Source organism: Macaca thibetana, chromosome 8 (genome assembly GCF_024542745.1).
Source record: "Macaca thibetana thibetana isolate TM-01 chromosome 8, ASM2454274v1, whole genome shotgun sequence".
Lineage (NCBI taxonomy): Eukaryota > Metazoa > Chordata > Mammalia > Primates > Cercopithecidae > Macaca > Macaca thibetana.
This window is the reverse complement of record NC_065585.1, coordinates 60048011-60071220: the sequence shown is the minus strand read 5'-3', so window position 1 is coordinate 60071220 and position 23210 is coordinate 60048011. Positions and strand designations below refer to the sequence as shown.

At 34.9% G+C, this 23210-nt stretch overlaps 1 protein-coding gene across 5 annotated transcripts in view; it reads left to right on the top strand.

Annotated features, from left to right (window-relative positions):
- RALYL (RALY RNA binding protein like) overlaps nucleotides 1-23210 on the top strand; it is a 715531-nt gene that overhangs the window by 619436 nt on the left and 72885 nt on the right. The window lies entirely within an intron of this gene.

The following is a 23210-nucleotide window of genomic DNA, read 5'->3' as shown; positions in this document are numbered from 1 at the left end:
AAAGCCCTCCAGGCTACTTCTCTGGAGAGTACACAAAGTTTCCACAGCGCTATTTTTGTAATCTAAAGCAGTTGTGCTTTCAGGCCTGATGCTACAACTGTAATTTTAATTTATCAACCTGCCAGTCAGTGAAATGCTGTAAAAACATTTGAAAGCTTAAACCCATCATTTATTTCTGCACCTGTCAATGACACTTTTCTGTACTTGTCAAAATCATTTAAACTGCACTATGATGGCATATACAATATCACCAATAAATTGGGTAATCAATCATGTATGTGCATATTTTGACAGTGGCGTCTTGAATGCATGGTCTCCTGGATGCATTTTTAAGAAGTAGGGGCTCATTACTGTTCAATAATAAAATACAGTAGAGTCATCAAAAAGAGTCTCCCTCAGTCTTTTACAATTAAAAAAATGTCTTCGGAAACAGAGGGGCTGATTGTGCCTGAAATGGCTTTTATTTCTTCAGCAAAATGTTCTCCTTGGGGAAAAGGAAGTAATTGCAGATTATAGCAGGCAGGAATATAGTGTTACATGGAGGGAAGAAAATGTATAGGATCATTAAATAGATTTATTTAAGTTCTGCTTATAAAGAAAGCAGTGGTGCAGTACTTTATAGCTGATGATATTTCAAAAGAGTGTTATCAGCACTTCCACCACTATCTAATTTGTTCATATAATAAAGTGTCACATTAAACCCAATATCACAATTCATATCAGTTTTACTTTAAAAATTGATATCGTTATATATCATAGGCAACCCCAGCCCCAAAAATGTTTGATGAGATCTTTTATCACAATAAATTATAGAATTTAAAAAATCAATCTATTAGAGAGAGAGAACCTGTTAAATCATTAAATCCACTCAACCCAGTAACCAATTTGATGTCATTTAGTCTGTTTTCTAAGATAAAATGTTGTTAAAATTGTAACTTAAATAATATTGTCTAAATAATCTAACTGTACCCTCTGAACTCTTGGTTGTAGCAATCCTCGCCATTTATTTATATTTTTTAAAAAAGCAAGTCTTATGAGAAACCCTTTAAAATCTATGAAGGATTTATGACCACTTCATACCATGCAACTCTAAATTAGCCAAACTAATTTACAGACATCAAATATTTCTACATAAGAAAATGAATCAGTAAACTAGACATGCATAAGATCTCACTCATGGGAAAGAACTAACCTTAAGTGTTGTTTCAGAATCACATTTAAAACAAACAGAGCTTTGGGATGTGTATTAATATACACAACTAGCACTGTTTCCTTATTGCTACCAGTACTGTTTTCAAGGAACATGATTTTGTTTTTTTTTTTAATTTCACTCTAAGTTCTGGGATACATGTGCTGAACATGCAGGTTTGTTACACAGGTATACGTGTGCAATGATGGTGTGCTGCACCTATCAACCTGTCATCTAGGTTTTAAGTCCCGCATGTATTAGGTATTTGTCCTAATGCTCTCCCTCCCCTTTCCCCTCACCCCCTGACAGGCCCTGGTGTGTGATGTTCCCCTCCCTGTGTCCACGTGTTCTCATTGGAACATGAGTTTTTTTAAGGTGTCAAGCCACATCGGAAAGGGTAATCATGTAGTCAGGCTGTTTAAAGATATATTTACTGAATGTGTATATGAATAAAATAGAAATGGTGGCTAAGATTAGACGTCATATGTAGAATCAGTACTGCACAGTTGTTATTGCTTTGATTTAAAATAAGATCTTAGTCTCATATACTTTTAATATCAGTCCTGAAAGCAGTCACTAAAACTAATGCAAAATAAGTGCTCTGATTTCACTCGACTACCTTCAACTCATCTCAAAGAAAGCTAATTAAGCTTACTTGAAGAGAACTCATTTCTCTTTTTTTTAGCTCCATTAAATATACCGAAGACTGAACTTTCAATTAAATAATACTTGATTATCTAAATAATTTTTTGACAATTTAAATAGCATTTATTTCAGACAGTTCAAAGTATTGATTATCCTTTATTTTGTGTTCTTCAATGAATCTTTACCGATTCTCATAAAAACAGAATAGATATCATCATTCCTTTAATACTGAATCAGTGAGATACAGAGACATTATGATAACTCCATAAATAAACACAGAATATCAGCAGCTATTTTGGAATGGAGTCCAGTCTGGGACTTTTGCTTACAAAGCTGGCAATTTCATGCATCTTAACACTTCATGTTTTCTTCTGAGTTTCATCTGCACTTGAATGTCTAAATAATAGCTTTAATTATTCATGAAAATAATCATGTACATAAAAAGTAATTTATTGCTTTTAGAGCCATTGTGAATCCCAGATTTGCACTATAAAAGTGCTAGCAAAAGTTTTAAAGCCTCACTTCCCAATCACATTCTGTTCAGCCAGCCAGGAAAGACTGATCTTTATTCCATCAATCTCAAAATGTGACCTTTTCAACACTTTTAATGACATTTTCAAAGTACAGAAATGCTTTTTGATTCAAAAGGATTTTCTACTTTATTCTGCAGAACAAGTCAGCTATCATAGTATAATCAATAGCTGCCAACTATTAGCAAAAGCCATGTATCACTTATACTTTAAGAGCTTATCAGGAAAAAAATGCATTCAGTGGCTATATTTTGGCATGCTAAGGTAGATATTAAAATGAAAAGTCAATCCTCAAGTGTTTCATGTTTTAGAAATGTTATTATTTCCTTAGTAAAAATTTCACTAGATCACATTCAAAATATACCATTAGAAGCTGCTGGCCACATTCAACTTCAAAATGAGATAATGTGCTTGTAGTTTTATTCAGTGTTAGGCAACCAACTACAGTTTCCCCTTAGCTTCAATGAAAAGCATATAAAAGATGAAACACTTGTTGAGACATTTCTTCCAGATACTGGCTAAATTATCATATCATGCAAGTGGTATTTCAGTTAAGTGTATATTATAGCCCAATTGGATACTAAAAGTCTTGAAAGCCTTTTTAAAAGTGAGGTTCTCTAGAGAAGTTATTTTAAAGAAGTGTTCTGTAAATCATGGGCCTTTGATTATCCAGCCCATGGCAGGCTAAGCACTTCAAATTCCCATGTAAAGCCACCAAGTCACAAATTAAGGGACTGCCCAATAAATCAAAGCATTCATTCCTAATTTTCTTAAGTTGCCAGGTTTTAGTTTGAAGCTCTTGATAAAGGATTTGATAGCATTGCTGCCCTTTCTGTGAAGAACAGTTGTCTAATTTCATTAAGTGCATCAATTCAACATTTGAAGGGCACCGTGTATGTGCAAAATATCATGTGATAACAATGGCAGTTGCTGTTCTAAACTAGCCTGCTAGACAGGGATAGTTTCCTACTATTGTGACTAAAAATTGAGCTTTCCTTCCTTATTACAAATAGAACAACAAATCATCCTTGATAGGGAATTTAGTAAAATATTTAGACATTTATTTTGGCAATATAAGATGAAGAGTGGTATCAAAATCATTTAGACTTAACTAACAAATATGTCTTCAAAAAATTACGCAATGCACATTGTTTTTAAAAGCATCATTAATTGCCTAACAGTACCCTCCAAACTGCAAATCAGGGGTTAAAAATAGGAAGTGAATCTTATGATGCAATTTCATTCTAATCAAGACTTTTTTTCCAGTATCTTTATTGTTATTTTTGAATAAATTCAGTTATATTTAGATAAAATTTATTCAGTGCAAAATTCCATTGAAGTTATATTGGTAGGTGCAAAGCAAGATGCGAGGTGCACTGAACTGCTGCTTCATCTCATAGCGGATTCAGTAAAGCAGTGCCAATCAATGAATTGTTTTTACCATTTCATTTCAGAAAGTAGGAGTAAGCATTTTAAAACTTATAGCATGTTTATATGGCTATGATATCTAAATGTATGATTTTGTACAAAAGTATCAGACTGTGATAGAATGTAAATATTTTAAATAAAAAATAAAAATTTGGTCCTTTACCACAATAAGCCAGGAAGACTTAGACAAGACTACATCTTTGCCTTTGGGGAGGTTGTAATCTAATGAACAGTACAAAAACCAATAAGTTAGTGTCTATAATACAAGGTATTGTTTGGGAATTCTAATCTGCTGAAGAAGATAAAATAAAAATGAACATATATCTATAACATAAGTCATTCTTTGAAAACTCTTGAAAGAGAGGAAATAAAAATGGCACACAAAGCCAGATGGGTTTAGTTTCTGTTTGGAGATAGGTAGTAGCACCATTTGGCTGGACCAAAGGGCATCTTAAAAGAGACACTGGATGACATGCCTAGAAAATTAAACAATGACTATATCAAGGGAGACTAGAAAACCCTGAATATGTTTTAACTTTTCTTCAACTCCCCTCTCCCTTTCTCACCCCTCCTGCCTCTGCCTTATTCTCTTACTTACTCTCTCTCCTCCTTGACCCCTATTTATTTTCCTATCATTCTCCTTCTTTTCTTCTCTTTCCTCATCTCCTCTTTCTTTCCTTCTCTCTTCTTCTCTCCTCACATTCTCTCCTTGTCCTACTTCTTCACCTCTCTCTATTCCTCCTTCTTTCTGCTGCTTCTCTATATTTTTCTTCATTTCAAAAAATGCATGCCTTCCATCAGAAGAGAATATCTCAAAATATTAAGAGCCATCTATGAAAACCCACAGCCAACATAATATTGAACAGGCAAAAACTAAAAGCATTCCCCCTAAGGCCTGGAACAATACAAGGATGCCCACTCTCAGCATTCCCATTCAACATGGTACTAGAAGTGCTAGCCAGAGCAATCAGGCAAGAGAAAAAAGTAAAAGGCATCCAAATAGGAAAATAAGTCAAACTATCTCTCTTCACAGATTACGTGATTTTATACCTAGAATGCCCTAAAGACTCCGCCAAAAGGCTCCCGCAACTGATGTGCCACTTCAGTAAAGTTTCAGCCTACAAAATCAGTGTACAAAAATCAGTAGCATGTCTATATACCAATAATGTTCAAGTTGAGAACCAAATCAAGAATGCAATCCCATTTACCATAGCTGCAAAAAAAAAATAAAAATAAATAAGTAAACCAAGGAATACATCTAACCAGGGAGGTGAGAGATCTCTACAAGGAGAACTACAAAACATTGTTCAAAGAAATCACACATGACACAAATGAATGGAAAAAACATCTATGGCTCATGAATTGTAAAAATCAGTATCTTTAAAATTGCCAGACTACCCAAAGCAACCTATAGATCCAGGACTATTCCTGTCAAACTACCAACATCATCTTTCTCAGAACTAGTAAAAGCTATTCTAAAATTCAAAGGAAATAAAAAAAAAGGGCCTGAATACCCAAAACAATCCTAAGTAAAAAGAACAAAGTCAGAGGCATTACAGTACCCAAATTCAAACTACACTATAAAGCTACAGCAACCAAAACATCATGGTACTGGTACAAAAACAGACAATAGACCAATGGAACAGAATGGGGAACCTGGAAATAAAGCCACACACCTACAGCTATCTGATCTTTGACAAAGTCAACAAAAATAAGCAATGGGGAATGGACTTCCTATTCAATAATTAATACAAAAATTAACTCAAATTGGATTACATATTTAAATGTAAAGACCTCAAACTATAAGAATCTTAGAAAAAAACTTAGAAAATGGCATTCTGGACATCAGCCTTGGGAAAGAATTCATGGCTAACTTCTCAAAAGCAATTGCAATGAAAACAGAAATTGAGAAGTGGGGCCTAATGAAACTCAAGAGCTTCTGCGTGCAAGAGAAACTATCAAGGAAGTAAACAGCAAAATATTTTGCTCCCTACAGACTGGGAGCAAAATATTCACAAACTATATATCTGACAAAGGTCTAATATCCAGAATCTATAAGGAACTTAAACAAATCATCAAGCAAAAAACCCCATTAAAAAGAAGGCAAAGGACGCGAACAGACATTTCTCAAAAGAAGACATAAAAGCTGCCAACAAACATGTGAATAAATGGTCATCATCACTAATGTTCAGAGATATGCAGATCAAAACCACAATGAAATACTATCTACTGCAGTCAGAATGGCTATTATTAAAAAATCAAAAAAACAACAGATGTTGTCAAGGCTGTAGAGAAAAGAGAACACTCATACACTCTTGGTGGGAATGTAAATTAGTTCAACCACTGTGGAAAGCAGTCTGGAGGTTTTTCAAAGAACTCAAAATAGAACTACCATTCAACCCAGCAATCCCATTACAGGATATATCCAAAAGTAAACAAAGTGTTCTACCAAAAAGACACAAGCACTTGCATGTTTATCACAGCACTATTTACAATAACAAAGACACCACCAAGCTCAGTGGCTCACACCTGTAATCCAGCAATTTGGGAGGCAGAGGCAGGCAGATCACCTGAGGTCAGGAGTTCAAGACCAGCCTAGCCAACATGGTGAAACCTCATCACTACTAAAATTACAAAACTTAGCTGGGCATGTTGGTGCATGACTGTAATCCCAACTACTTGGGAGTCCGAGGCAGGAGAACCTCTTGAACCCAGGAGGCAGAGGTTGCAGTGAGTCAAGATTACACCACTGCACTCCAACCTAGGAGACAAAGAGAGATCCATCTCAAAAAACAAAAATATAGCAAAGACATGGAATCAACCTAAATGTCCATCAATAGTGGGCTGGATAAAGAAAACGTGGTACATATACACAATGGAATACTACACAGACATGAAAAATAATAAAATTATGTCCTTTGCAGCAACATGGATGTAGCTAGAGGTCATTATGCAAAGTGAATTAATGCAGGAACAAAAAAAAAAAACAGAAATATTGAATGTTCTTACTTATAACAAGGAGCTAAACATTGGCTACTCATGAACATAAAGATGGCAGCAATAGAAACTAGGAACTACTAGAGAGGGAAGGGAAGTTTGAAAAACTGTTGGGTACTATGCTCACTATCTGGGTGATGGGATCAATCAAACCCCAAACCTCAGCATCATGCAATACACCCAACTAACAAAAAAGTACATGTGTACCCCCTGAATCTGAAGTAAAACTTGAAAAAAAAATGCATGCCTTCAACAAGGAGCTTTCTTTGCTTTGCAATAGATCTCACTACTAGAAGGGAAATTAATATATGTGAAATGTTGGCTGGGTACCAGAAATAACATAAATTCCTAGTACATCAGCCTATTCTCTTGTTTTGCAGTTGAGAAAAAAAAATTTACCACTAGCTTAATGACATATTTAAAATACTAGGGTATATCAAAAATGTCATCATTTTTTAATATTAGGCCAGTATGAGACTGTTCTCTATTTGGGCAATTAGCTGTTTCTCCTCTCTGAGGAAATTAGTCACCCCAAAAGACAATCAAATGCTGACATTTGACATGCCCAATAAACTACTAGGACCCTTCACCACCATGTTCCAGTGAGGCCCACCAGTCGATAAGCCCTGCCCACATGTACATCCACACACTCATATACATACCCACACCCACCCACCCACCCACCCACACCCACACACACACACACACACACACACAACACTCACAAAGCTGACAGCCAGGTTTTTGATGCCTTGCCCTGAAATATAAGCTAATCAACAAGGAAAGAATCACCAGGCATTTTAGGAAATACTCTAACATGGAAGAAAATCCCAGAGAAAATCAGATTTCCACAGAAATAGGGGAAATAGAGAGAGTACAAAACTAAACAAAAATACTAAACAACTCATAATTAATGCCCCTAGAAATAGGAAAATGTATCTACATTTCAAAGTATTACTTAAAAGAATATATGAATAACAAGAAAAATCTTCTCAGAAATTAAAAACTTTATAGCAGAAATAGAAAATTTAATAAACGTTTGAAATATGAACTTAAAAGATCAGAAAGATAAACAGATGGAAAATAGTAAAGAAAAGATTTTTAAACAATTAGACCCTTACTCCACGGGTTCAATATCAAGCTAATAGTGTTCTCACAAAGGGAAAACTCAGAGGACATTATTCAATCAGAATACAATAAAATATCCCAACACTGAAAGATGCTAGTTTTCCAATAAAATATGCTCAGCACAATAAATGAAAGATGACCCAAACTAAAACAGATTACTGTATATAAGACCTTAAATGTCTAAATAGAGGAATAAAAGCCACATACCAAGACAGACTCAGAATAACATCAAATTTCTCAAGATTAGAATGTGCAGACAATAGAAGAATGCCTTTAAATGTCTTTTGATCACATGAATAGACTTATTGTAACATGGAATGCTGAAGATTAGTGCCATTAGAGTATCTAATTCTGACTTCAACTTTTAAAATAATTAAAATCAATAAAATCAAAAAAATCAAAACAGGATAGTTACCAGAATAATAGTGCCATTATAACTACATTAAAAAGAAAAGCTTCCATCAAAATTTTATGATGTGACAAATCCAGTACGATATATTTTATTAAATATTGCATTCCACTCAATTTTGTAATATTCCATTTTTTGATGAAAATGTTTTTCAGAAGAGATGCTTCAGATAAAAAGAAAAATTGGAATAGAAATACATATGTTGAGATTTCCCAGTGTTACTGTTACAAAGTACCTTAGATGTCCTGTAATAATTGTTCATAGGTATCTTTAACAAATGAATAATTATTAATATATTTCACAGATAAGTCACTTGATACTTTTTATTGACATACAACTAAATAAACTTTTAGTAAAACATTTAAATTGTTTTACTTTGAATCGCTTCACATTTTATAAGTTAGTTTTCATTTCTTCTGCTTCTTTAAAAGGCTTGGCCAGGTTGTTTGTCCATAGTAGGATCAACAAATTTTGAACTGTACTATATTTGTATAATAACTAATTTATCCAACTTAATATGTGGGAAATAATGCCTCTCTCTGTATTTAGATATGTTTATTTGAAACAAAAATAATTAATTTTATGTATGTGATAAGAAACAGCCTATTAAATATATACCTTTTTAAAAATAAGCAGCACAGATAGCAGATACAGAACTCTTTACTATCAGTACTCTTGACTACCAAGGAATGAAGCCACACTCTAGAAAAATGCAAGGCAAGAAAAAATTCAAATAACCCCTTTAGGTAAAAATCATCCCTTTAATAATATTCATTTGTAATTCAAATTCACAGCATATCCCATCAGCCCAAGGTAATCTTCTAAAATGTCATTATACTTGCAATATTATAAGTTTTTTTCAGACCAATATTTATGGAGGTCACCGTGCTACATCAACAAAACATTTTAACTCCAGTGAGAGTATAGCTTTGTAGCATTAACTCCTTTGACAATTGTCTTTCTAAAAAGATTTTTACTTTAGAAACCTCTAATATATGTCGTTTTCCTCAGATCCAAAGTATCCAAATGTTTTGTTAAAACCAACATTTTGTAGTAGACATTCAAGGGTAATCTTATAGCAGTTCAGTTTCTTCCTTAGCAAAGACAAGTTGATAACAATTTGCCAAGCTGTCTTCCCTGCATTCATTACTAACAGCATCTACTCTTTCTCTCTTAGCACAGGAATGGATGAATTTACGTTCTATTATCAGAGTTGCCATAGCAACACTCTGTCACCGAGTCACATCTTCCACAAGTATAACATAATGATCCCCAGATTTCTTTGTATGCTCAAAAGACTTTATACATTAACAGGGTTGACAACTCCAGTGGCAGTTCGCTGACCCAGTACCTTAACAAAAAAAAAAACCCTATGTTAGTTGTATTAGTCCATTTTCATACTACTATGAAGAAACACCCAAGACTGGGTAATTTATAAAGAGAAAGAGTTTTAATGGACTCACAGTTCCACGTGGCTGGGGAGGCCTCACAATCATGGCAGAAGGTGAAGGAGGAGCAAGGCATATCTTACGTGGCGACCGGTGAGAGAGCATGTGCAGGGGAACTGTCCTTTATAAAGCCATCAGATCTCGTGGGACTTATTCACTATCATGGGATTAGTACAGGAAATACCCACCCCCGTGATTCAGTAGGACTTGCAGGGATTATGGGAGCTACAACTCATGATGAGATTTAGGTGGCAACACAGCCAAACCATATCATCAGTAGACAAAGAGGCCTTAAACCAAGCCTTCTGGCAAGATGTGTTGGAGAAATAACTGTAGCATATGTAGCTGTATTCTGATTCTAGTCCACTTCTTTAAGTAGACTTGGGTCAAACGTAGGAGTTTCATCAGGTTTCATCTTTCCAGGAAGATCTGTTTGATAAAGCTGAGGCAGGCCCACCATGGCCCTCAGGACACCAGGTCCCACTCTCACTTCCCACCCCCAGCCCCTCTTCACTGCCTTTAAAATTTTGAGGGAAAATTATTTCCAGCCAGAAGGCCCAGACAATCAATCAAACCAAATACACTGTTAATCAAACACAAAGACTTTTAAAAGATACAGGTGACTCTTGTATTTTTTTTTTTAATTATTATTATTTTTTATTATTATACTTTAAGTTCTAGAGTACATGTGCATAACGTGCAGGTTTGTTACATATGTATACTTGTGCAATGTTGCTGTGCTCCACCCATCAACTCGTCAGCACCCTTCAACTCGTCATTTACATCAGGTATAACTCCCAATGCAATCCCTCCCCCCTCCCCCCTCCCCATGATAGGCCCCGGTGTGTGATGTTCCCCTTCCCGAGTCCAAGTGATCTCATTGTTCAGTTCCCACCTATGAGTGAGAACATGCGGTGTTTGGTTTTCTGTTCTTGTGATAGTTTGCTAAGAATGATGGTTTCCAGCTGCATCCATGTCCCTACAAAGGACACAAACTCATCCTTTTTGATGGCTGCATAGTATTCCATGGTGTATATGTGCCACATTTTCTTAATCCAGTCTGTCACTGATGGACATTTGGGTTGATTCTAAGTCTTTGCTATTGTGAATAGTGCCGCAATAAACATATGTGTGCATGTGTCTTTATAGCAGCATGATTTATAATCCTTTGGGTATATACCCAGTAATGGGATGGCTGGGTCATATGGTACATCTAATTCTAGACAGGTGACTCTTGTTATTTGAGGAAGTTATATTCTGTGAAGTCACAGCAAACACTGAATTAGCAAATACTGAACCATTGGTCCTAGGGGAAATATAGGGCTAGATTCCTGTGAGCCTCTGGTCTCAGAGGAATCTTTTGGTCTCAGAGGAAATTCACAACATTTTTGTCAACCAATCAACACACAAACTTGCTGTTGGTGTGTTTCTGTTTAAAGACCCTATGTCTTTAATGTATGTTATATCAATATGTATGTTGATTCATTAACATCGAACTCACAGCCAGCAGCACACCTCATGCCTGAAAGAAGCTCATCTAAAGAAGCTCACGTATTTTCTTCATAAGACACATCAGTCTTCTTGTGCTTAGGAACACTGGACGGCATTTCAGCACTATACTGGGGGGCCGTTTTAAGCTACAAAATCACCAAGGGAAAGCACATAAATGTGAAAAATGAGACACTAAATAGATTATAACATAGATGGTTATTTACAGTATGAACTGAAACAAAGAGGCAGTGTCACTTCATTGGACCTCAGCTGGGAACATATAACTCAAAATGTTTACCCTCTGTGCATGTTTCTGAATGATCATAAAAACCCTGTATTGATTAGGAGGTCACAAATTTTGCAAAGTTGCAAATACAGAATCCATGAATAATGAGAATCAACTGTATTTTCAGAAATATAATTACTCACAAGCTATTTCTAAGAAATCTAAAGGTTGTTTCACCAAACTTATCGAACTAACCAAAAAAAATGGGGGGGTCTAACACAAAAGAGAAGGAAGTCCTCAAGGTGGCTGGTGAAGAGAAGTACCAAGGTGACAGCTTTGTAGCAGACCCAGAGAGAACCAGTCTGGGTTGCAGCAGGAAAGTGGAATGCTCCAGGAAGAATGAAAAAAGTAGACCATTATAAGTGCCAAGTAAACAATGATTGTACAAGAAGGAAATATAATCATTGCACAGTATGTTCCTCAACTATTATATTCATGTGGGTATGCCAATAATATTTATGTGGTTATACCAATATAAACATTGAATATTGACTTAACCAAACAGAAAAGAATTAATGAGGAAAAAACATGGAAGTTCACAAATAAATTCTTCAGTACAAGTAAACAGAGCAATATTTTGAGGGCTCAAAGAGGATTCGGTTTTGAGAATAAGATTTTTTTCTAGAAACTAAAGAATATCAGATAAAATGTCTTCTTAATATTCAGAAGGAATGTACCTCTAAGAAACATTTATAGGTTATAATAAGAAGAGATTAATTTGGAAAATATCAGTTAACTCTTTAAGACACCGGATTCAATACAATGCCCCATTTGAAGCAGTAAATTAAAGATTTGATACTACAGATGAAAATAAGGTCAATAAATGATATTAAGGAAAATTAACAAACATTCCATGAGAAAAACAGAGGAAAAGTGGCAAAAATGAGAACAAAAGAAAAAATGGGATGAAACACCATTGAGTTTAATCTGTAAATAATAGCCATTGCCAAAGATAACAATTTTATAGAAAATGAGTCAATAATAAAAAGTAAAATATATAATTCATTGATTTTTCTAAATGAGGCATTTGGAATTTGAAATGTAAAGAAATCTATAGGAATCCATAAATTTAAAAAGAGGCTAACTTTAAGACAAAAGATAAAATCGAACTCAGTTTTCTCTGTGATGTGCTAATGTGAAGATAATCCTGGAGAATTTTTTAGGGAAAGGATTGTAACACAAGAACTCTGTGTTCAGCTACGTCATTTTTTATGTGTGAAGTATGCCAGAAAGACACCAACAGAAAATTATGATGTATCATGTACCAATCCCAGACAAAATTCTAGAAAGATAGCCACTCACCTGGTTTTATCTATCCTGAACACCAGCATCTTAAGGCTCAACCTATTTTACAAACATATGTTTAACAAATATTTAGTCATGTTCTTTAACTGGGAAATTTATTGAAGGGATAAAGTGATTCATTTAAAATGACTGGGTAGAAAATAATCAGGGAGGGGGAAAATTTGACATTAAAAAAATTCAGCTGGTAAAATATTGAGGAGATTTTTTTTAAAAAGTTGAATAATAGTAATAGGAGGGACACTATCTCTTCTACAAATTCATGATTTAGGAATAAAAACTGACATTAATCGGTGGGGAAAAAATAGAAACCACAATAATAAGTCATGTTTACACAAAAAGGTCATAATTGACAAAGAGTGTAAATCAGTTCAATGGGAGTGGAAGAATTATTCAATATGCTACTTTTGCTTCTATAATATTTGTATGAAATAGTCATTTTAGATAATATGTGTCCAGTGCAGTATGAGCTTGTAATAAAAAGGTAATAGAGGACATGTATAAATAGCTAGGTATTTTGGGAAAAATGGGCAATGCAGAAAATCAAGTGCATATGTCTAGAGGAATGACAATGTTTAGTATATAAAGATTTGCTAAAATCTTCAATATTTATAAATAATAATGGTGATAAAAAGCTGTCCTCTCATTTTAATTTGAATAGTTTTACTGTTTTATGCTGAATTAATATTCCCCACTTGTTTTTGCTACAGCCTATTGTGTTTAAGTAGTTTTCTTATTACTGTTTTACTTTGAATATAAGAAATACCTCTTAAATTTTATCAAATGTCTCTTTAGCATTTACAGATAAAATCTGTAATCTCTTTTAATTTGTTTTTGTTCCAGATTATGTTGGTTGATTTCCACACCTGAAACTGATACTAATGACCTCTCTGGTTTACTTTGGTGTATAGGTTGCTCTTTGTCTAATGAGATTAGGTCTGAGTTCTTTACTTTTTCATCTTTCTTCTTTAAGAATGAAGGCATCTAAAGCTGTAAATTTTTCTGAGTCAGGTATTCACTGTGTCTTAGAAAAAGCATTTTAGAAAAAGCATTCTTTTTATTTCTCTTAGAAAAAGCATTCTTTTTATTTCTTTCTAGAGAATATGAAGTGCAATATTTCTTTTTTGACTTGGCATCAGTTTGGTTGGGGAGAGTCAAAGAAACTGAACTAGTACTAAGGGAAAGTGAGCCAGATTTAGGGTACCAGCTTTTGAAAATCTGGAGGTCAATATATAAATGTTACATTTTAACAATGTAATTTAATTTTAATAAAATTATGAAATTTTAACGTGAAAGATATCCCAGAACTATATAATGCTATAATGCATTAATCCTCTGCTCTAAAAAGAATTCCCAACAAATAGTTTTCAGGCTCTTGTGCCATATATATCTGTGTGTTATATTACAACATACAATGTTTTGTCATGGTGTTTTCCATTTTACGATTCTGTTTTTTGTTTAAACTACTAGAAGCTTGCGGTATTTGGTATTAATTATCTTATTTCTTTGTTAAATTTAGCAGTAACAGTCTTCCTTATGATTACTACCCTTTAATCCTCATTCTGCCTTTTGGAGCCACAATGAAGAAATTCAATTCCTCTTCCACTCAACAGCCTTTCAAATATTTAAACAGTTAGGCACCTTTCTTCCCAAAGACTGTCTTCTGTAGCCCAAGTATCCTTATTTAATTCAATCATTTTTTATACAGGGGCATTGTCTTGAGACTTTTGGCCATCCTAATTTCCTTCATCTATACATATCCTACTTGGTCAAAATTTTAAAAGTGCACTGATGCATACTAAACTAAATATTTCCAGTGATGGCTCAAAGTGAAAGCCCAATAGAATTATTACCCCTTTTTTTAATAGACACTACAAATCATTTAATGCCAATTAAGATTTCATTATCTGGCCAGGCCTGGTGGCTCACGCCTGTAATCCCAGCATTTTGGGAGGCCGAGGCGGGTGGATCATTTGAGGTTAGGAGTTTGAGACCAGCCTGGCTAACGTGGTGAAACCCTGTCTCCACTAAAAATACAAAAATTAGCCAGGTATAGTGGCACACACCTGTAGTCCCAGCTACTTGGGAGGCTGAGGCAGGAGAATGGCTTGAACCCGGGAGGTGGAGGTTGCAGTAAGCAGAGATTGTGTCACTGCACTCCAGCCTGGGTGACAGAGCGAGACTCCATCTCAAAAAAAGGAAAAAACAATATTTCCTTATCTTTGTGGCTTAATATTGAGATTGTAATTGACAAAAACACTCAAGTATTTCTTACAGCAATATCTGGGAAGCAATTTCTTACAGCAATATCAAAGTAGTCTATGCTATGAACTTTGATTATATTGATGCCTTGGTTCGCTCATATATAAAGTCAAGATAATATTAATACTAACTCATAGAATTTTTAAGATAATGAAATAATTTGATATATGTAAAGCATTTAGAATAGTGGCTGATAAATGCTAAGCCTTCAGTAAAGGTTAACTGTTAACATTATTATAATTAATTATTATCAACTGTTTTGACATCATCCTCCAACATTTTTAAAAGCTAGTCTCCACCATAAAGAGCTTGTGTAGTTGATATATTTACCCTTGAAGGAAAACTTTGAAAAAATCATTTTAATTCCATTGTTAAATTATAAAAATATCAACGAACTATGAAAAACATTTACTTGTAAATGGACAAGCGTACTCATTGTCTACATGTTACATATGGTTATTCTCAACAAACATGGAATACAAAAACACAAAACACGTGAAATATAACCCAGCCTAAACTGGGTTGTGTCAGTCAAGATCTGCAAAAGAATATTGGAATAGAAAGTGCTTGGAACAGCTACTACCTCTGTGGCTGAGGGTGAGTACTCAAGGGAAAAACAAAGTTGAAGAGAGTCTCTCTCCCCAGGGCTGAGATTCAAATCTCACTGGAGAAGATGTGTTTGTAGCTGACCGAAGGTCAGAGAAGTCTATGGGGATGTTGATGGACTGGAGGTGATGAGTAGGAAACTTCTGCTGAGATGCCCATGGTTATCACTGGGCCTCTGACAAGCTGCTGGTAGCTGTGCCAGAGAAGAAGAAGAAAAGCATCTGGAAAAAGAAGCTCCTTCTTCTTCTATGCCTTGCAGTTTTCCTCCAGCACCCTATACTGCCAAACTTTAACACTGTGTCAGCAGGCAAAGGAGGAATGTTCATAGAGTCCAGCTCCATTATTACAAAGCAAGCTCAAAAAAAGGGTAGATTTAGAGCTGACCAGCAGTAAACTGATAAATGGAAGAAAGATCTAACCCAATATAGCAATTGTAATGCTTTAAATATTCTAATATTAATATTCTGGTGTTTGAAAAATTCTAATGAAAATACTTTACTTTTCTACAGAAAGTAAATACTATAGTGGAAAGTTCCATAGATGGGTAATGCTCGATTTAAAAAATATATCTTTGGGTGACTAAAACACCCTGCCTTTCAGAGCTTATGATCTAGTGAGATAGACTCATAAAGAGTCAAATACAATATAATATGTTTAGAAGAAAGTGTGTTTAAGAAGCTATAAGAATGAGACCTGAACATTAATGACTACATTGAACAGTTAAAGAGATCGATCATACTCTACAGGATTTTGACATGAGCCCTCCTGGAATATTTTACCCTGAAAACTTCAGTGTCAAGAAATTCACATAAATTAGATTAAGGTCAAATAAGAGAGATGGGGATGATTAATAGAAGGGAAACACTGGCTTGTGACGGGAAAGGCTAACAAAAATAAATCTATACAGATTAGCTAAGTGGCAAGAGAAGCACAGAGCTGACAAGCATGAGTTGGATGTAAATTCAAATAAGCTATAATCAAAGAACAGCACAGAAAGTGGAATTTAGTCTAATTCAACAAACTTGATAATGTGGGAAGATGCGGAGCTTGAGTTAGGCCTTTAAGAATGGACATATTAGGCTGGGCACGGTGGTTCACACCTGTAATCCCAGCACTTTGGGAGTCCATGGCGGGCAGATCACAAGGTCAGGGGTTCGAGACCAACCTGGCCAACATCGTGAAACCCCATCTCTACTAAAAATACAAAAATTAGCCAGGTGTGGTAGCAGGCGCCTGTAGTCCCAGCTACTTGGGAGGCTGAGGCAGGAGAATCGCTTGAACATGGGAAGCAGAGGTTGCAGTGAGCCAAGATTGCGCCACTGCATTCCAGCCTGGGCAACAGAGGGAGACTCCATCTCAAAAAAAAAAAAAAAAAAAAAAAAAAAAAAAAAAAGGAATGGACATATTTCCAGCAGAAAGAATATACAACACATGTTGATGGATGGAGAGTATAACAGGAAACTTTTTGTTGAGCCATCAACTGAGCTAATGCAGAAGATTGTGTCAAGATACAAGAACGTCTCTGCCTGAGAGCAAGATTTTTTTTTTTGTACCAGAGTAGCACCAGGCAGAGCGTAGGTGCTGAGAAATGCTGATGGATTAAAAGAGTAATTGAATGAATAGTGAAAGAATGTCAGAGAAAGGAGCTACATTTTGGAGAATCCTGAGTATTGAAGAGGTCTGCATGTTACCTTGTAAGCCATGGGGACTAATTGAAGGTTTTTATGCTGTTGCTGTTATTTTTATTTAAGTACACTTCCTAACAGACAAAGTACAGAGAAAAGTAACAGCGCACCCCATTCAAAGTGATAATTCCAAAATCAGAAACCCTGTGTTACTAGCCAAAAGAAAGAAAAATAATTGTTTTTTTCTTCCTCTTTTTCTCATTTCCAAAATTTACTCTTCATACATTCTGTCACTGCTCTATCAATTAAAGTAATCCTCCTTTAAATGTGTGAGACAGTAAACTTGACTCACAGCAAGTGAAGCATGAGAACTCTTTCTTAAGTTAGGTGGATTATTTTAATCTTTAGAACTTCTTAGCCATTTTCTCTTCCTCAGGTGACAGGTACTGATTCACCAGTAGCCAGGAACTTTATAAAAGATATTATAATTATTTAGGTCCCAGTAGGTTTCTCCTCACCTTCTCCCCCACTACAAAGGTCCTTGAAAATAAATTGAATATTTCATCAATGAAACTTAGACTAAGTAGCTTATTTCACTGTTTTGGAATTTTGTATATATGTGTGCATATGTATTGGTGACATACACCAAAGTAAATGTACAAATTTATATGTATTCCTTAAAGTGGAATGAACAGATTTTTGTTCACAATATTATATTGGCAAACTTTGTAAATTTAACTTTAGATACTCTGACAACTAGAAACCTACACCAACATTTTATGATGAATTAGAAGCAGGATCCTGTAAATACATCTAAGGATACTTCTGATTTCACCTATCCAAAGGGAAGTATGCTTTGGAAATTCAGCCAGTTAGCTGAATTGTATACTACATTATTTTTACATTATATCTTCTGCACTCATAACTTCTAGAACTAACCATGGGTATTCTGAAGAATAGCTGTGCCAAGAGAGAGAATAATCTCCATAAAACATATTGTCCATACTTGTTCCACATTTTTCTACCACCAGGTTTCTTGATCATCTAGAAAGACCTACCTTTTGAACATTGACTTGTCAAATCCCTACTCTTTGCAAGGTCCATTTCAAATGCCAGCTCTTTCATGAAGCCATGTTTGATCCCAGTGTCTCACTCACCACATCCTATTTCCCCTGCTTATAAACTCTCATAGAAGTTATTTCTGATTGACAGTTACCAAATTCTGTCTCAACTTACTTTCATCTGTGTATTTGTCTAATCTCTTATACTGATTGAAATTCCTTGAGGTTAGAAGTCATGTTCTACTGATATAATTATTTACAACTCCTAGTATTGTAGCTGACTTACAAATAAGAACTCAATAATTGATTACTCAACCTAATATAGGAAGCCAGTTATAGCAATTGAGAAGGCTCTAGTAGTAGTTATTATTGGCAAGATGTTTGCTAAGAAAACATTAAAATATTTCCTACTTGTGCTAGGGAATTTATTAATATTCTTAAGATTATATTTTAATGAAGTTTGGTGAAGGAAAATAAAAAGAAATACTTTGTGTATTAGCCTACTCATATGAAACTGGCTTTATGAATTCAAAGGGATTAGATAAAAATTGATTACATATATTGTAAAACCCAATGAGTTGTGATTCTTCTATAAATGAAAAAGTTCAAATGAAATTTCAGGAAAGTTACTTGGTCCTCATTTAATCTTCAGTAATAAAAGAAACAGTGTGGATGTATGGCTCTAAGCAATTACTTTAGCAATTCTGATTCCCCATTACATTTTGAGAGAATGTGAATGTGAATGATTAAGGACACACTGAGAAGTAGGATAAAATTAATAAAAGTGTGCCAGATTTTTAAATAAACAGTACGAAATATTTATTTTCACTAAACATTCAAAACCATCATTTTATTTTTCTAGGTCAGATACCTGCCGTAAGCCACTGGTTATGCTTCCAAGCAACAAAAACCTCAGCATTTCCTTGGTTGAGTTTCATCCTAGACAGTGCCCTAAACATCTAATTTACTATCATTTTTGTTTTCAGTTACCTAAGAACCAAATTGTCATACTAAACTATTAAAGTGAGAGTTGCAAAAGTTCTCTAAAATAGATCATCCCATAAGGATCACAGTACCACCCTCAGTTCATGAGGGAGAAAAGGGGTGTGGGGCAGGGATTTTTCTTAACTGAAAAACCAATTCTTCTTGGCAATACAGTTCTAGGATACATAAAATACCTTAAAAAACCGAGTATGGCTCCTCACAATGCCATCTTTTGGTGGTTGATTCCAAATAGAGGTTCACTCAGAAAGAAAAAGGGGATTTTTATGAAAGAATCTGGAAAGAGAGAAAAAGAGACCCTCTCCCGCAAAAAAAGGACTGAGAAGGGGGACAGGAACACGGGGGAAACAATAGCTGCCATTAATCAGACTTGCCCTGGTGTGATCTTTGAATCTCTTTGAATATCTTTCTCTTTCTTGGAAATCCAGCTTGATTTTATAGCTTATGACCTGAGCCAAATACTGCCATGACATTTCTGCTAAAAGCCCAAACCATTAAGACAAAAGCAGGCTTGACATGATTACCAAGACAGGTCTGTTTGTGCATTTCATTTTATTTTTAACTTTGACAGGTAAAATTGAGTTTATGATGGCAGGCAGTGGAACTTGAGAATCAAACAATTCAGAATACTTAGCTATAACTGGTTCTTGTAAATACATCTTAGCAGTCAGGACTGAACAAAAAATAAGCAGGTTGGACGAGATAATTTAAGCAGCAACTGAAAAAAAAATAAAAATGAACTTTCTTTTCTTGTGTACTTTTACAATTTCAGAAGGCTTTTCAATCATTGAAGTATTTGCTGAAGGTATAAGACATATAAACGGAAATCATTACTGTCATCTATATTAATAACACCTTTATAATTGATGTGTGTCATATTTTTTTCTTGCAATTAAATTCTGCTGTCTGAGATTACAGCATAAAAAAGAGTCTCCGAAAAAAATTATAAAAACAATTTAGTCACATATTTCCTTTGTGAGCTTATTTAGTTACATCTGAAAATACTGAGAACTTCTATTCTATGAAAATGATTGTCCCCTCAATCAGTAACTATTGAATGCATCAAATATGTCTAGCACTATTTCTGCTACACAGTAAATACTCAAATATATTTATTGGAATTAGCAACCATTCCCTTTTCTTTGCATCCTCTCCACCTGTTGTTGTTTTTTGATTTTTTAACAAAAGTCATTCTGACTGGTGTGAGATTATGGTTTTGTTTTGCATTTCTCTAATGATTAGTGATGATGACCATTTATTCATATGTTTGTTGTCAGCCTGTATGTCATCTTTTAAGAAGTGTCTGTTCACGTCTTTTGACTTCTTTTTAGTGGGGTTATTTGGTTTTTTTGCTTGATAATTTATTTCAGTTTCTTACAGATTCTGGATATTAGACCTCTATTAGATGCACAGTTTGTGAATATTTTCCCCCATGCTGCAGGCTGTCTGTTTACTTCTTTCATAGTTTTGCTGTGCAGAAGTTCTTGAGTTTAATTAGGTCCTACTTGTCAATTTTTTATTTCATTGCAATTGCTTTTGAAAACGTAGCCAATATCAAGTAGAGTATTTCCTAGGTTTTCTTCTAAGATTTTCATATTTTGGGGTATTATATTTAAATATTCAATCCATCAGCCAGGCACGGTGGCTCACACCTGTAATCCCAGCACTTTGGGAAGCCGAGGCGGGTGGATCACAAGGTCAGAAGATCGAGACCATCCTGGCTAACACAGTGAAACCCCATCTCTACTGAAAAATGCAAAACAGTAGCCGGGTGTGGTGGTGGACGCCTGTAGTCCCAGCTACTCAGGAGGCTGAGGCAGGAGAATGGCATGAACCCAGGACGCAGAGCCAAGATTGCACCACTGCACTCCAGCCTGAGAGACAGAGCGAGACTCCGTCTCAAAAAAAAAAAAAAAAAAAAAAAAAAATTCAATCCATCTTGAGTCAATTTTTGTACATGGTGAAAGGTCAGGATCTAGCTTTATTCTTCTGCATATCAGCCAGCTATCACAGCACTATTGACTAGGGAGTCCTTTCCTTATTGCTTAGTTTTGTTGAATTTTTCAAAGATTAGATGGCTGTAGGTGTATGACTTTATTTCTGGGTTCTCTATCCTGTTCCGTTGGTCTATTGTCTATTTTTGTGCCAGGACCATGCTTTTTGGTTACTGTAGCCTTGTAGTATAGTTTGAAGTTGGATAATGTGATGCCTCTTGCTTTGTTCTTTTTGCTTAGGATTGCTTTGGCTATTCAGTTTCTTTTGTTGTTGTTGTTGTTGTTCCCTATGAATTTTCAATAGTTTCTTCTAGTTCTTTAAAAAACAATGTTGGTAATTTGATAGGAATAGCATTGCATCTGTAAATCGCATGGGGGTAGCATGGCCATTTTAATGATGCTGAGTCTTCCAATCCATGAACAAGAAGTGTTTTTCTATATTTTATGTTGTGATTTCTTTGAGCAATGTTTTGTAGTTCTCCTTGATCTTTCACCTCCTTGGTTAAATTGATTCCTAGGTATTTTATTTTTGTCTGTGACTAGCATGAATGTGATTGCACTCTTGATGTGGCTCTCAGTTTAAATGTTATTGGTATATAGAAATGCTACCAATTTTTGTGTATTATTTTTCTTTGCCGGGTTTTGGTGTTAGGATGATGCTGGCTTCATGGAGTGAGTTAGAGAGAAGTCTCTCCACCTTGATTTTTTTGGAATAGTTTCAGTAGGATTGGTAACAACTCTTCTTTATTTGTCTGGTAGAATTCAGCTGTGAATACAACGGATCATGAGCTTTTATTGGTTGATAGGTTTTTGTATTACAGATCCCATTTCAGAACTTTTTATTGATCTGTTCAGGTTTTCAGTTTTTTCCTGGTTCAATTATGAGAGGTTGTGTGTTTCAAGGAATTTATCCATTTTCTCCATATTTCCTATTTTGTGTACATAGGGGTCTTCATAATAGTTTCTGAGGATCTTTTGTATTTCTGTGGGATTGACTGTAATGTTATCTTTGTCACCTCTAATTGTGTTTGTTTAGATCTCTTTTTATTTGTTAATCTAGTTAACAGTCTATGGATCTTGTTTATTCATTTAGAGAGCCAACTTTTGGTTTTATTGATCTTTTGTGTAGATTTTCGCATCTTGGTTTCATTCAGTTCTGCTTCACTTTTGGCAATTTTTTTTTCTTCTGCTAACTTTGGGGTTAATTTGCTCTCGTTTTCCTAATTCCTCCAAGTACTGTATTAGATTGTTAATTTGGGAGTTTTCTAATTTCTTTGTTTAGTAGTTTAGTGGAAAGTCTTGGGAGATGGGCACCTATATATATATATATGTGTGTGTGTGTGTGTGTGTGTGTGTGTATGTATATATCTCACCCTAATGGAATATTGTTCATACTTAAAAAGGAATGAAATTCTGATACATACTACATGGATGAACTTTGAAAATATGCTAAGTAAAATAAGCCAAACACAAAAGTACAAATATTGTATGACTGTGATTGTACGATTTGTATTTGTATTAATGACAGAGTCTGGAGAGGCAGGAATGGGAAGTTATTGTTTAATGAGTACAAAGTTTCTGTTTAGGTTGATGATAAGGTTGTTGAAATGGATAGTGACAATGCACAATTTTGTGAATGTACTTAATGCCATTGAATCATAAACTTTAAAATGATTAGGATAGTAAATTTGGAGTTATGTATGTTTTGCCACAATAAAAAGAAAATGAGTAAGTAAAATTTTTTTTAAATTACTCCCCTGTGGTACAGTTACTCCATTCATCATCACAGTAAGACTTCTTCCAGGTT